Source organism: Phyllobates terribilis, unplaced genomic scaffold (genome assembly GCF_046119375.1).
Source record: "Phyllobates terribilis strain yellow unplaced genomic scaffold, ASM4611937v1 Scaffold_1__5_contigs__length_1240528914, whole genome shotgun sequence".
NCBI lineage: Eukaryota > Metazoa > Chordata > Amphibia > Anura > Dendrobatidae > Phyllobates > Phyllobates terribilis.
This window is the reverse complement of record NW_027362761.1, coordinates 990,444,056-990,456,662: the sequence shown is the minus strand read 5'-3', so window position 1 is coordinate 990,456,662 and position 12,607 is coordinate 990,444,056.

Sequence of the window (12,607 nt, the reverse complement as noted above, 5' to 3'; positions counted from 1 at the left end):
AAAAAAATTATATTGGTGTTGCATCACGGACCACGATCACCCTGGTGATATGGTGGTGGAGGATGAGGAGAAGGAGGAGGACAAGAGCAAATAGCCAAAATCAGGAAGAGTATACCCATGTGTGCGTGTGAAAAGGTACATGGGAATACACCTCCCTAGAAAAGACAATGGATTTGAGTTATGTTACGCTGCTATCATTTGGTGGTGTTGAGAAGTCTAGACCAATCCAGCCCTTGTTCATTTTTATAAGAGTCAGCCTGTCAGCATTTTCAGTTGACAGGCGGATGCGCTTATCAGTTATAATTCCCCCAGCAGCACTAAAAACCCGCTGCATTAAAACGCTAGCAGCAGGGCAGGCCAGGACCTCCAAGGCATAGAGAGCCAGTTCATTCCACGTATCCAGCTTGGATACCCAATAATTATAAGGCACAGTGGAATCACGGAGGACGTTGGTACGGTCAGCAAGGTACTCTCTCAGCATCTTCCCAAGCTTTGCACTCCTTGTGAGAGAACCCCAAGCCTCAGGGCCTGTGCGATGGGAGGGTCTGAGAAAACTCTCCCAGAACTTTGACAATGTTCCCCTCCCTCTGCTGGATTGAAGTTGTGTCTCTCTCGCCTGTACTCCTTGGTTGTCCAACGAAGTGTGCCCTCTGCCGCCAGCGTTTTCAGATGGGAATTTTTTAATAGTTCGGCAACAATGGCCTTTTGGTACAGCCCCTTTTTTGTAGACCTGTCCACCTCAGGAATAAGAGATATAAAGTTCTCCTTGTAGCGTGAATCTAGAAGTGTCACCAACCAGTAATGACTGTCAACCAAAATTTTGAGAACGCGAGGGTCATGGGAAAGGCAGGGTAACATAAACTCAGCCATGCGTGCCAGACTACTAAGAGGCAAGACTTTCCTTGTCCTCACCAAGAGGGTGACTGACCATGCTCTCATCCTCCTCATCCTCCTCTCTGTCCTCTGGCCATCCACGCTGAACAGACAGTATGACAGCTGTGCAGGTAGTACCGTCTATAGAGCATGAAACTAGCTCCTGTCCTACCTCCTTCTCCTCCTCTTTCTCATTGTCACCCAATCCACATTGGGATGAAAAGAGGCTTGGCTGTGTGTAATCACCCTGTACGGTTCCTTGCTCCATCTCATCGTGCTCCGCCTGCAATGCAGCCTCTTTGATTGTGAGCAGAGAGCGTTTCAGAAGACAGAGAAGAGGGATGGTGATGCTAATTATGGCGTCATCGCCGCTCAACATCTTGGTGGAGTCCTCAAAGTTTTGGAGGATGGTACAGATGTCTGACATCCATGTCCACTCCTGAGGTCATATATGTGGAATCTGAACTGAATACCGATAGCCTTGTTGATGCTGGTACTCAACAACTGCCCTCTTCTGCTCATAAATCCTTCCCAACATCTGCAGTGTAGAGTTCCAATGCATGGGGACATCACACACCAGTCTGTGAGCCGGAAGCTGCAAACGCTGCTGAAAAGCTGCAAGGGCGGCGGAAGCTGTAGCTGACTTTCTAAAATGGGCACACAGGCGGCATACTTTAACAAGCAGATCCGGCAGCTCCGGGTAGGATTTGAGAAACTGCTGAACCACGAGGTTAAGCACATGGGCCAGGCATGGTACTTGTGTGAGCTCGCCTCTCCTCAGAGCCGCCACCCTGTTCCGGCTATTGTCACACACGACCATGCCTGGCTGTAGGTTCAGCGTTGTGAGCCACAGATCGGCCTGCTCTTTAACAGCTGTCTACAACTCTTCAGCTTTGTGCAGTTTATCACCTAAGCATATTAGCTTCAGCACAGCCTGTTGCCACTTGGCCAAGGCAGTGCTGCAGTGCTTCTAGCTTGTGACTGATGAGGTCATTTTGGAGATGGAGGCTGAAGAGGAGGAGTAGGCTGAGGAGGATGAGGTGCAGGAGCTGTAGACCATGGGGGCAACCCTGATTGACCTAGGGCCCACAATCCTTGGCGTCGGGAGTACGTGTTCCATCCCAAGGTTCGACTGGGTCCCAGATTCCACTATGTTAACCTAGTATGCCATCAGCGAGATGTACCGTCCCTGCCCACAAGCACTTATCCACGTGTCCGTGGTTAGGTTGACTTTACCGGTAACTGCGTTGTTGAGGGCACGTCTAATGTTTCGGGACACGTGGTTGTGTAATGCGGGGACGGCACACTGGGAGAAATAGTGGCGGCTGGGGACCGAGTACCAAGGGACGTCCGTCGCCGTCAGGTTGCAGAATGCTTCTGTCTCCACGAGCCTAAAAGGCAACATTTCGAGCGCAAGCAGTCGTGAAATGTGAGAATTTAGTAGTGTGGCCTGTGGGGCATTGGCTGCATATTTGCGCTTGCGTTCCAAGGACTGAGGTATGGAGAACTGAACGCTGTGCTGGGACAAGGACATGGACGTGCTTTCTGATACTGCTACTTGAGAGTGTGCAACGACAGGTGCAGGGCAGGAGGCATCTTCGCATGCACCATGGACAGGGGATTGGCTTGCATGCGCAATAGCGGAAGAAGCAATGGTGCCACCCGCAGACACTGTTACTGGACCCTGAGGTTCGGCCCATAAAGTCGGGTGCTTTGCTGCCATGTGCCTGATCATGCTGGTGTTGGTCAGGCTGGTCGTTTTGCCACCACTGCTGATGCTGGCCTGGCAGGTGGTGCAAATGGCCTTTTTGGGGTTATTGGCAGAGTCTTTAAAAACAACCAGACTCGGGAAGACTAAACAGTTGTACTGGCAACTTCCTTCATATTGGTGTTACGGGGAACTGTTGCCTGCCTTCTGTCTGCGGCCACCACACTGCTTCTTCCTGCCTGTTGGGGTGCTCTGCTTCCCTCCCCCTGAGTGCTGCTGTTCTCGCTCTGCATGTCCTCCTGCCAGGTTGGGTCAGTTATTATATTGTCCACCACCTCGTCTTCCTCTTCCGCACCCTGGTCCTACTCCTGACTTTCTGGCAATTGTGACTCATCATCGTCCACCCCTTGTGACACTTTCCCACCATCGCCTTTGTGTGAGCGTGGCTGCTCAAATATTTGAGCATCGCTACACGCGATCTCCTCTTGCTCCACTTCAAGTGTACCGGGCAAGAGGCCCGAATCTATAAATGGAAAAGTGAACAGCTCTTCAAAGTGTGGGATCAGTTGTCTCTGGATACTCGGCATGGTGGGAGGAAGGAGGATCAGGGTGAGGAATATGCGGTCCAGACTCACGGCTACTGAGACTTGACCATGTGGATACAGGGTGGTGGCTAAGTGACTGGAAGCATTATCCGCAATCCAACCAACAACCTTTTGACACTGCTCTGGGTTCAATAGTGGTGTGCTGCGGTCCCCTAGAAAATGGGATAGGAAAGTCAGGCGAGAAGATGTGGGTGTTTGTTGTGGCACAATTTCAGCTTGACCACGGCCTTGTCCTCGGCCTCTGCATGCACCATTACCATCACGTCCAGTTCCCCATCCCTTGCCACGTGCCTTGCCCATTTTAAATGGAGAACAGTATCTTCCACGCTCACTACAAATGACAGAGTTTGGAGCGAACTTATATGTGATCCGTGTGATGGAGAAAACAGAGTTTTAAATACCTGGCCTGTAGGTAAGTAGTTTGAACAGCAAACTGCTGTGAATTGCTTCACTAACACACTAAATTAAATTTTTAACGAAGGCCAGAAATGGCAGTATTTTCTGACAACGTATATGTGATCTGTGTGACAGAGAAAACAGAGTTTTAAATACCTGGCCTGTAGTTAAGCACAAAGTAAGTAAGCAAACTGCTGTGAATTGCTTCACTGACACACTGAAAGAAATTTTTAATGGAGGCCAGAAATGGCAGTATTTTCTGACAACGTATATGTGATCCGTGTGACGGAGAAAACAGTGTTTTAAATACCTGGCCTGTAGGTAAGTAGTTTGAACAGCAAACTGCTGTGAATTGCTTCACTGACACACTAAAGGAAATTTTTAATGGAGGCCAGAAATGGCAGTATTTTCTGACAACGTATATGTGATCCGTGTGACAGAGAAAACAGAGTTTTAAATACCTGGCCTGTAGGTATGTAGTTTGAACAGCAAACTGCTGTGAATTGCTTCACTGACACACTAAAGGAAATTTTTAGTGGAGGCCAGAAATGGCAGAATTTTCTGACAATGTATATGTGATCCGTGTGATGGAGAAAGCAGAGTTTTTAATACTTGGCCTATAGGTAAGTAGTTTGAACAGCAAACTGCTGTGAATTGCTTCACTGACACACTAAAGGAAATTTTTAATGGAGGCCAGAAATGGCAGTATTTTCTGAAAATGTATATGTGACGGAGAAAACACAGTTTTAAATAGCTGGATTTCTAGCACTGTAATATGGAAAGAACCTGGCTGTATTCTGTAGTGCCAACAAGCAAATGGAGCAGAAAAACGGTGTTCTCTGGATTGCTTTTTAAGCAAATAAAGAGGATTAAGATCCAAAGAAAAGTATTCCTGGCCTCTGAGACCTGGTCCTTTGTATAGAAATATCTAACAGCAGCAGAAGGCAGAATTGGAATGGAGCCTCTTGTGCTATATGCACTGCAATCTGCTATATACACTGCCTGCCTATACACCTTGCCTGCCTGATATCTCTGCAGATGGATTAGTCCTCAGAAGGACTGTTTGTTAAGATGGATATGTGTAATGTACGGTCCCTACACTAACTAATACACAAGCAAATCTTTCCCTAGCTCAGCAGCAGCTCTCCCTACACTGTCTGATTCCGGAGTGACTATGACGTGCAAGGTGGCGCCAGGTCTGATATAGACCTGATGATGCTGTGCGGCCAGCCAATCACTGTAATGCCCACAACCAACATGGCTACGGCATTACAGTGCATGGCAGGCAATCCCTGCATGTTCATTGGCTCTCTAAAGAGCGCCAAACATGCAGGGATGGGACCCGAGCCCCCACCCGAGCAACCCGGAAATACTCGGCGAGAGCCGAGCATCTCGAGCAGTGAGATGTTCGGGCGAGCACCGAGCAGTAGCGAGCATGCTCGCTCATCACTAGTTGTTATGCTATTTGGACTTACCATTACTTTTTAATTTCTCTTCTAAATTTTTCCCCTTAACTGCAATATAGCAATTCCACGTGAGCAGTAGAATCTCCCAATAGAAGCTAGTTAACCATTCGTTTTTTAGTTAGTAATATGTGTTTGCATACCGTTTAATTCACTATTGTTCATTATGTGTGTTGCTATTTCCCCATTGCATACTTATCATATGAAACTACAGAAAATAAGTAAAAAATAAACCACAGCAAACTTTGTAAACCTATGGGAACATTATTATTTGAAATGCAGTTAGACTTCTATTCAATTATACTAAAACATCAGAATATATTTAAGTGTCAATCACGCATAAATTCTACCCTGGAGTGTTAAAAGTTTCTTCCACAGAAAACTTTGTAAATTGAATGCAAAGCTAATGGGAATTTTCATATAAATAGTTTTATAATAATGTCTACTGCATATCAAAAACTTTTTCTAAAAATTTTTCAGAATTCCCCAATTCCATACATTATATGAATGAACGAAAAAAAATGTTCGTTTGGTGAATACAATTTGCTTCATTAACAATATATGGACAACACAATGGTCCAGAGTTAGGGGATATCGTGAGCTTAGACTCAATGTGCACTATTTTTGGGGGAAGTGGGGATGGTGGTATGCAGTCAGCAGTATACAATGCATCTGATATTGAATTTAAGGTGTGTGAAAATGGAGACTTCATTCAATTGTTTATTCTTCTATAGAAAAATACACAACACAAACATGGCAGACAAAGGGTCCTTTAGTATGCTAACAGATATGATAAAACCTAAGACAGAAACAAAATGAACACATACCCTGCTGTAAAAAAGTAAAAAACAATACTGAATATAAATAACAAAAGGTAATAGTGCATATAAATAGCATAGACTTTTATACTTTTTTTAAATTAAAAACAGTGTTTACTTACAAAAGGATATTTATTCATTTTGTTTTTTGTCTTAGGCTTCATCTGTTTAAAGGCCAGTGTGAACATGTTCCTAAAAGTTGCAAGTATAACAACTTATATACTCCATTTCTTTCGGTTTTGTTTCAGGTTCGTGCAGTTAGTGCAGGTAGAGTGTGGCCTCCCTTTCTTTGAGCTGGGCATTACGTTTATATTGGTGCTTCCCATCGCTGTGTGTCCATAGTCGAGCCCCGATCCTGCTTGACCCTTATTCACGCTGACGTCACTACGACACATGGTAAGGTTTTAATAGTAGTAGTTAGTACTGTGCCGATTTGGTACACCACGGCACGGGTGGGATGGCTTTTATGCTTTGTTTTATGAAAAACAGTGTTTACAAAGTACTCTATGTTATTTATATGTAATATTGCTTTTTACCTACAACAGGCTATATGTACATTAGCTTTCTATCTCAGGTTATGTCTGTTTGATGGCCAGTGTGAACATGGTCCTACATGTTGCATATTTACCACATATTTACCACATATTTGCACATAGAAATACATACTATCACACTCAGGTCAGGAGAGCCGACGGCCAGAACGAGAATTGCGATGTGATCCTCACACAAGTAATACGGCTGTCTGACTGCACCCTAACCCTTGTAATCACTCAGATGCTGCTGTCACTTCTAGCTCTGATCACAGCAGTTATAGGTTGGTGCAAAATGATTATAAACATCGATTGTTTTTTCCCACTGTTAAAAACAATGCATGTATTACTATGAATTTCATTTGGCAACGGCATTTTTGGTTGAGTCTTTTACAATTATTTATATTATTGTCTGATTAATTATAAAATCATATAGTAACATAGTAACATAGTTTGTAAAGCCGAATAAAGACTTGCGTCCATCAAGTTCGACCTGTTAGTTCTGTAATTGCTAAAGTTGATCCAGAGGAGGGCAAAAACCCCAAATGATTTAGCCAATCTTCACCTGAGGAAAAATTCCCTCCCGACTCTGAAACCAGCAGTCAGAATAAATCCCTGTATCAACCTACTATTTTATTTTATTTTTAAGTATATGCTGAAATCTGCCTGGTATCTAGAAATGCATCCAGTCCCGGCTTGAACTGGTGTAGTGAATCTGACATTACCGTCTCCTCACTCAGTGAATTCCATATTCTCACTGCTCTTACCGTAAAGAACCCCTTCCTATGCTGGTGCTGAAACCTTTTCTCTTCCAGTCTTAGTGAATGCCCTCTTGTTACCGTAATATCCCTCCTTTTGAACAAATCCCGGGCAAGATCTCTATACTGTCCCCTAACATATTTGTACACATTTATTATGTCCCCCCTCAACCTTCTCTTTTCCAGGCTGAATAGTCCTAGTTTTGCCAACCTCTCTGGGTATTGCAGTCCCTCCATTCCCTTTATTAATTTTGTTGCCCTCCTTTGTACCTTTTCAAGCTCATTTATATCCTTTCTATATATTGGGGCCCATAACTGAGCACAGTATTTCAAGTGTGGTCTGACCAGTGCTTTGTACAGTGGAAGAACAATGTTCTCATCCTTTGCAGCTATACCTCTTCTGATACATCCTATTACCCTGTTTGCCCTTACAGCAGCGGCCTGACTTTGGGCACTCCAATTTAGTTTGCTATCAATCAAGATGCCCAAGTCCTTCTCCATCTCTGAATTCCCCAATGATTTCCCATTCAGTGAGTACTGGTGACTTCCATTTTTCCTTCCCATATGTATGACCTTACATTTCTCCTCGTAAAACCTTATTTGCCATTTAATGCTCCACCTACCCAGCTTATCCAAATCCCTCTGTAGGTCTTCACTGTCCTCTTTTGTATTAATTGTTTTACATTACTTTGTGTCATCTGCAAATATTGATATTTTACTATTTATCCCGTTGACTATGTCGTTAATAACGATATTAAATAACATTGGGCCTAGTACAGACCCCTGTGGTACCCCACTAGTGATGCTTACCCAATCTGAGAATATTCCATTTATAACCACCCTCTGCCTTCTATCCTTTAGCCAGTTAGCTACCCACTTGCAGAAATTTTCCCCCAGCCCCATCATTCTCATTTTGTATACCAACCTATTATGTGGTACGCTATCAAACGCTTTTGAGAAGTCGAGATACACGACATCCACTGGTTCCCCCTGATCTACTCGAGAGCTAACCTCCTCGTAGAAGTCAATCAGGTTTGTTTGGCAGGAGCGATTCCTCATGAATCCATGTTGGTTCGGGATTAAAAGATTATTATTATGACCTACTGTATGATCCATAAGACTTTTAATGTGAAATGTGCAACTAAAGGCATGCAATATTAAAATAAATGCAGCTAATAAAATAATAAATTGAAAAAAAAAAGACATCAAAAACTACTGTCATGTATTTTTTGGGTTAAAGACAAATTCCAAAAAGAAGTGGGTTAAAGACAAATTCCAAAAAGAAGTGTGTGTGTGTGTGTGTGTGTGTGAAGGTGGCCCATATCTAATTGTTGGAGCCTACAAAACACCATGTACATAGTATTGTGCTTTATTCCCTGCAGTGATAGCGGACTTCATCATTGATTCCCTCTGCAAATGAATACTAGATGTGAGTATTACAAAATGCATTAGTAGGGAACATGTGCAAGAGGCAAAAGCTTTTTCACAACAATTTTTAATCAAATTCACATTATTTTATTACTTTAACATAACGAGAAATAAAATGATATTGCAAATGGTGAAAAAAAGCATAAAGGGCTCGATTTGATAATGCATTTGTGCTTTTTTTGTCTGGTTTAGTTTTGCTTTTAATTTGAGCCTTTTTAAAGACTATTTTATATGTTTTCTAGAGTTGAGAGGATGGGTCTGCTGCAAATCGACATTAAGTCAAATGTTCTGAAATTCAAAAGTGCTGCCGAATTTGAGCAATTTTTGAATCTGTAATGCAGAGACTTGCGGCATTACGGTAATGATCCAGGATGTGTTTTGGCTGACCATGTACCTCCCCCTCAGGTGACTGGTCTCATAACGCTGACATAGCACAGGTCCTGTGCACACAGAATGTCTGATCACATGACTGTGACATCAGCACAGGTCCTGTGTGCATTGGAAGATATATAAACCCTGGTAGTTTTGAGACAGGGTGTGTAAGGCTTGAGGCCTGTTCCCGTGTGGGACACCGCTAGAGTGTGAGGCCTAGTGAGGCCTATTGAAGCCTGGTGGAGCCTGAAAGGTGGAGGCAGGATCCTAAGGTGTAAGCGATCCCAGTAGTCTTAGAGGCCAGAGGCTTGGAAGGCAAGAGTCCTGGAAGGCAAAGGCTGGATGTGAGGTGAGACCGCATACCAGTAGCCTTTGAAGGAACGAGGGCTGGAGACCCCCATCTGGGAAGCCGTAAAGCCACAGTGGTGGAAGAATAAGTCTGAAGCAGCTAAAACTCGGCAAAGGTAAAAATACTGATTGATGTGGACATTTCCCTAAGTGACTTTGCTGGGGGCTGCAACTGGAGCCAAGTGGGCCTGTCAACCACTTGAAAGGCTCCTGGACATTATATGTAATATGTCGGCGAGCCACTGAGTTGGACTCGGTAATAGCAGTTATGATGTATAATAAACTGCTGGAGTGTGAAAATTGGAAAAACGTGGCTGGTGTGCTTTAATTGACCCGAGTGTCCCCCAGTATGATGACTAGCGCTGCCTTACAAATCACATTCGCAAACAATGTCCTGTGCCATTTCACACACTGCTGAAGATTGCAGCAGGCAGAAAGTGGGCTCATGATTAGTGTTGAGCGAACATGCTCGACACTGCTCGGTACTCGCCCGAGAATCACACTACTCGGGATGTTCGGCGAGCACCGAGCATTTCCGGGTTACTCGGGCGGGAGCTCGGGTCTCCGCCCTGCATGTTTGGCGCTCTTTACAGAGCCAATGAACATGCAGGGATTGCCAGCCAGTCACTGTAATGCTGCAGCCATGTTGGTTGTGGGCATTACAGTGATTGGCTGGCCGCACAGCGTCACCTCGAGTATTTAAAATGGGGCGCCGCCATCTTGGACACAGTTGCTCCGGATTAGACAGTGTAGGGACAGCGCTGCTGATTTAGGGAGAGATATAAACTGCGAAATAGTTAGTGTAGGGTCTGTAAAGGCTGCCAGAACAAACAAACAGTCCTTTTCAGGACTAATATCCATCCCAGATACCAGACAGGCAGGCTGTATAGGAGACACAGTGGTTATACCAGCAAACGCTGCATTACAGTCCTGTGTGCTCCTGTTGCTGAAATTGCTGGACTTAGCACAAGGTGTCGGGGGCCAGGAAAAATCCTTTTTTTTTCATCTAAATCCTCCTTTTTTTTCCTCCTTCACACTGTACAAATACCCATCTTATTAACCTTTTGGTGTGTCCCCCTCCCCCCAAAAAAAAGCGTGTCTCTGATTTTTCAGACACAAATATAACTGTTGAAAATAGTCTGGTGTAGGCTAGACAAACAGAAGTGTTGTTTTGCACTTCCACAGGTCAAACCTCTGTATTATCCATTTTGGGCCATTTGTATAAAAAAAAAAACAGTTTGAGTGTGTCGCTCACTGTTCAGCCACAAATATCTCTATTTAAAAAAGTGTGGTATACCCCAGTAAACAATAACTGTGGTTTTGCCATCCCACGGTAAAAAATCTCTATTATTCAGCTTTTGGTAGTTTTTTCCGTAAAGAAAAACAGTAGTGTCTCCTGACTGTTGTGACACAAAAATATATCTGTTGAAAATAGTCTTGTGTAGGCCCGACTTCCCAGTGTGGTTTCGCAGTTCCATGGGTCAAATCGCTGTACTATCCAGTTTTGGGCCTTTGGTATCTAAAAAAAAAGCAGTTTGAGTGTGTCGCTCACTGTTCAGCCGCAAATATCTCTATTTAAAAAAGTGTGGTATACCCCAGTAAACAATAACTGTGGTTTTGCCATCCCACGGTAAAAAATCTCTATTATTCAGGTTTTGGAAGTTTTTTCCGTAAAGAAAAACAGTAGTGTCTCCTGACTGTTGTGACACAAAAATATATCTGTTGAAAATAGTCTTGTGTAGGCCCGACATCCCAGTGTGGTTTCGCAGTTCAACGGGTCAAATCGCTGTACTATCCAGTTTTGGGAATTTGGTATTTAAAAAAAAAGCAGTTTGAGTGTGTCGCTCACTGTTCAGCCGCAAATATCTCTATTTAAAAAAGTGTGGTATACCCCAGTAAACAATAACTGTGGTTTTGCCATCCCGCGGTAAAAAATCTCTATTATTCAGCTTTTGGTAGTTTTTTCCGTAAAGAAAAACAGTAGTGTCTCCTGATTGTTGTGACACAAAAAATATATCTGTTGAAAATAGTCTTGTGTAGGCCCGACATCCCAGTGTGGTTTCGCAGTTCCATGGGGCAAATCGCTGTACTATCCAGTTTTGGGCCTTTGTTATCTAAAAAAAAAGCAGTTTGAGTGTGTCGCTCACTGTTCAGCCGCAAATATCTCTATTTAAAAATGTGTGGTATACCCCAGTAAACAATAACTGTGGTTTTCCTCTTCCACTGTTCTAATCTACTCTTTATTACCCTTTTTCCATTGATAGTGCAAGTGTAAGCAATTTTACTTCATTTACAATGGGCAAGGCGCGTGGCAAGGGACTTGGAAGTGGACGTTCTGGTGATGGTTCGTGCAGAGGATGGGGCCATGGCCAAGGTGAAAATGTGCCACAACCAACAGCCACATCTTCTCGCTCCCACTTCTTGACTGAATTACTAGGGAAGCACAGAACAACACCAGTATTGAGAACTGATCAGTGTGAACAGGTTATTAATTGGATAGCAGATAATACTTCCAGTTACCTGGGCACCACCACCTCCGGTCTGTCTTCCACACGGTCAACTCTTAGTAGCCGTGAGTCTTGACCGCATACTCCTCCTCACCCTGATGCTCCTTCCTCCCACCATGCCGAGTGTCGTCAGACAGCAAGTGATCCCACACTTGGACACTCTGAAGAGCTGTTCACTGGTCCATTTCCATATTTGGGCCCCTCGCCAGATACGCTTGAAGTGGTGGAAGAGGAGATCCCATGTTGCGATGCCCAAATATTTGAACAGCCACGGCCACAGGAAGTCGACGTTGGCAATCTGTCACAAGAGGTGGACGATGACGAGACACAATTGCCAGGAAGTGAGGAGGAGGATCGTGGTGCGCAAGATGAAGAGGAGGAGGTGGTGAATGATCTAGTAACTGACCCAACGTGGAAGGAGGACATGCAGAGCGAGGCCAGCAGCACACAGGGGGAGGGAGGCAGAGTACCCCAACAGGCAGGAAGAAGCAGTGTGGTGGCCGCAGACAGAAGGCGGGCAACCGTTCCCCGTAACATCAACACGAGGGACGTTGCCAGTACAAGCGGTAGGTCTTCCAGAGTCTGGAATTTTTTTAAAGACTCTGCTGATAACCCCAAAAAGGCCATATGTTCCACCTGCCATGCCAGCATCAGCACGGGTGACAAAACTACCAGCCTGACCACCACCAGCATGATCAGGCACATGGCAGCAAAGCACCCGACTTTGTGGGGCGAAACCCAGGGTCCACGACCAGTGTCAGCGGGTGTCACCACTAGAGATGAGCGTTGTTCTACTCGAAC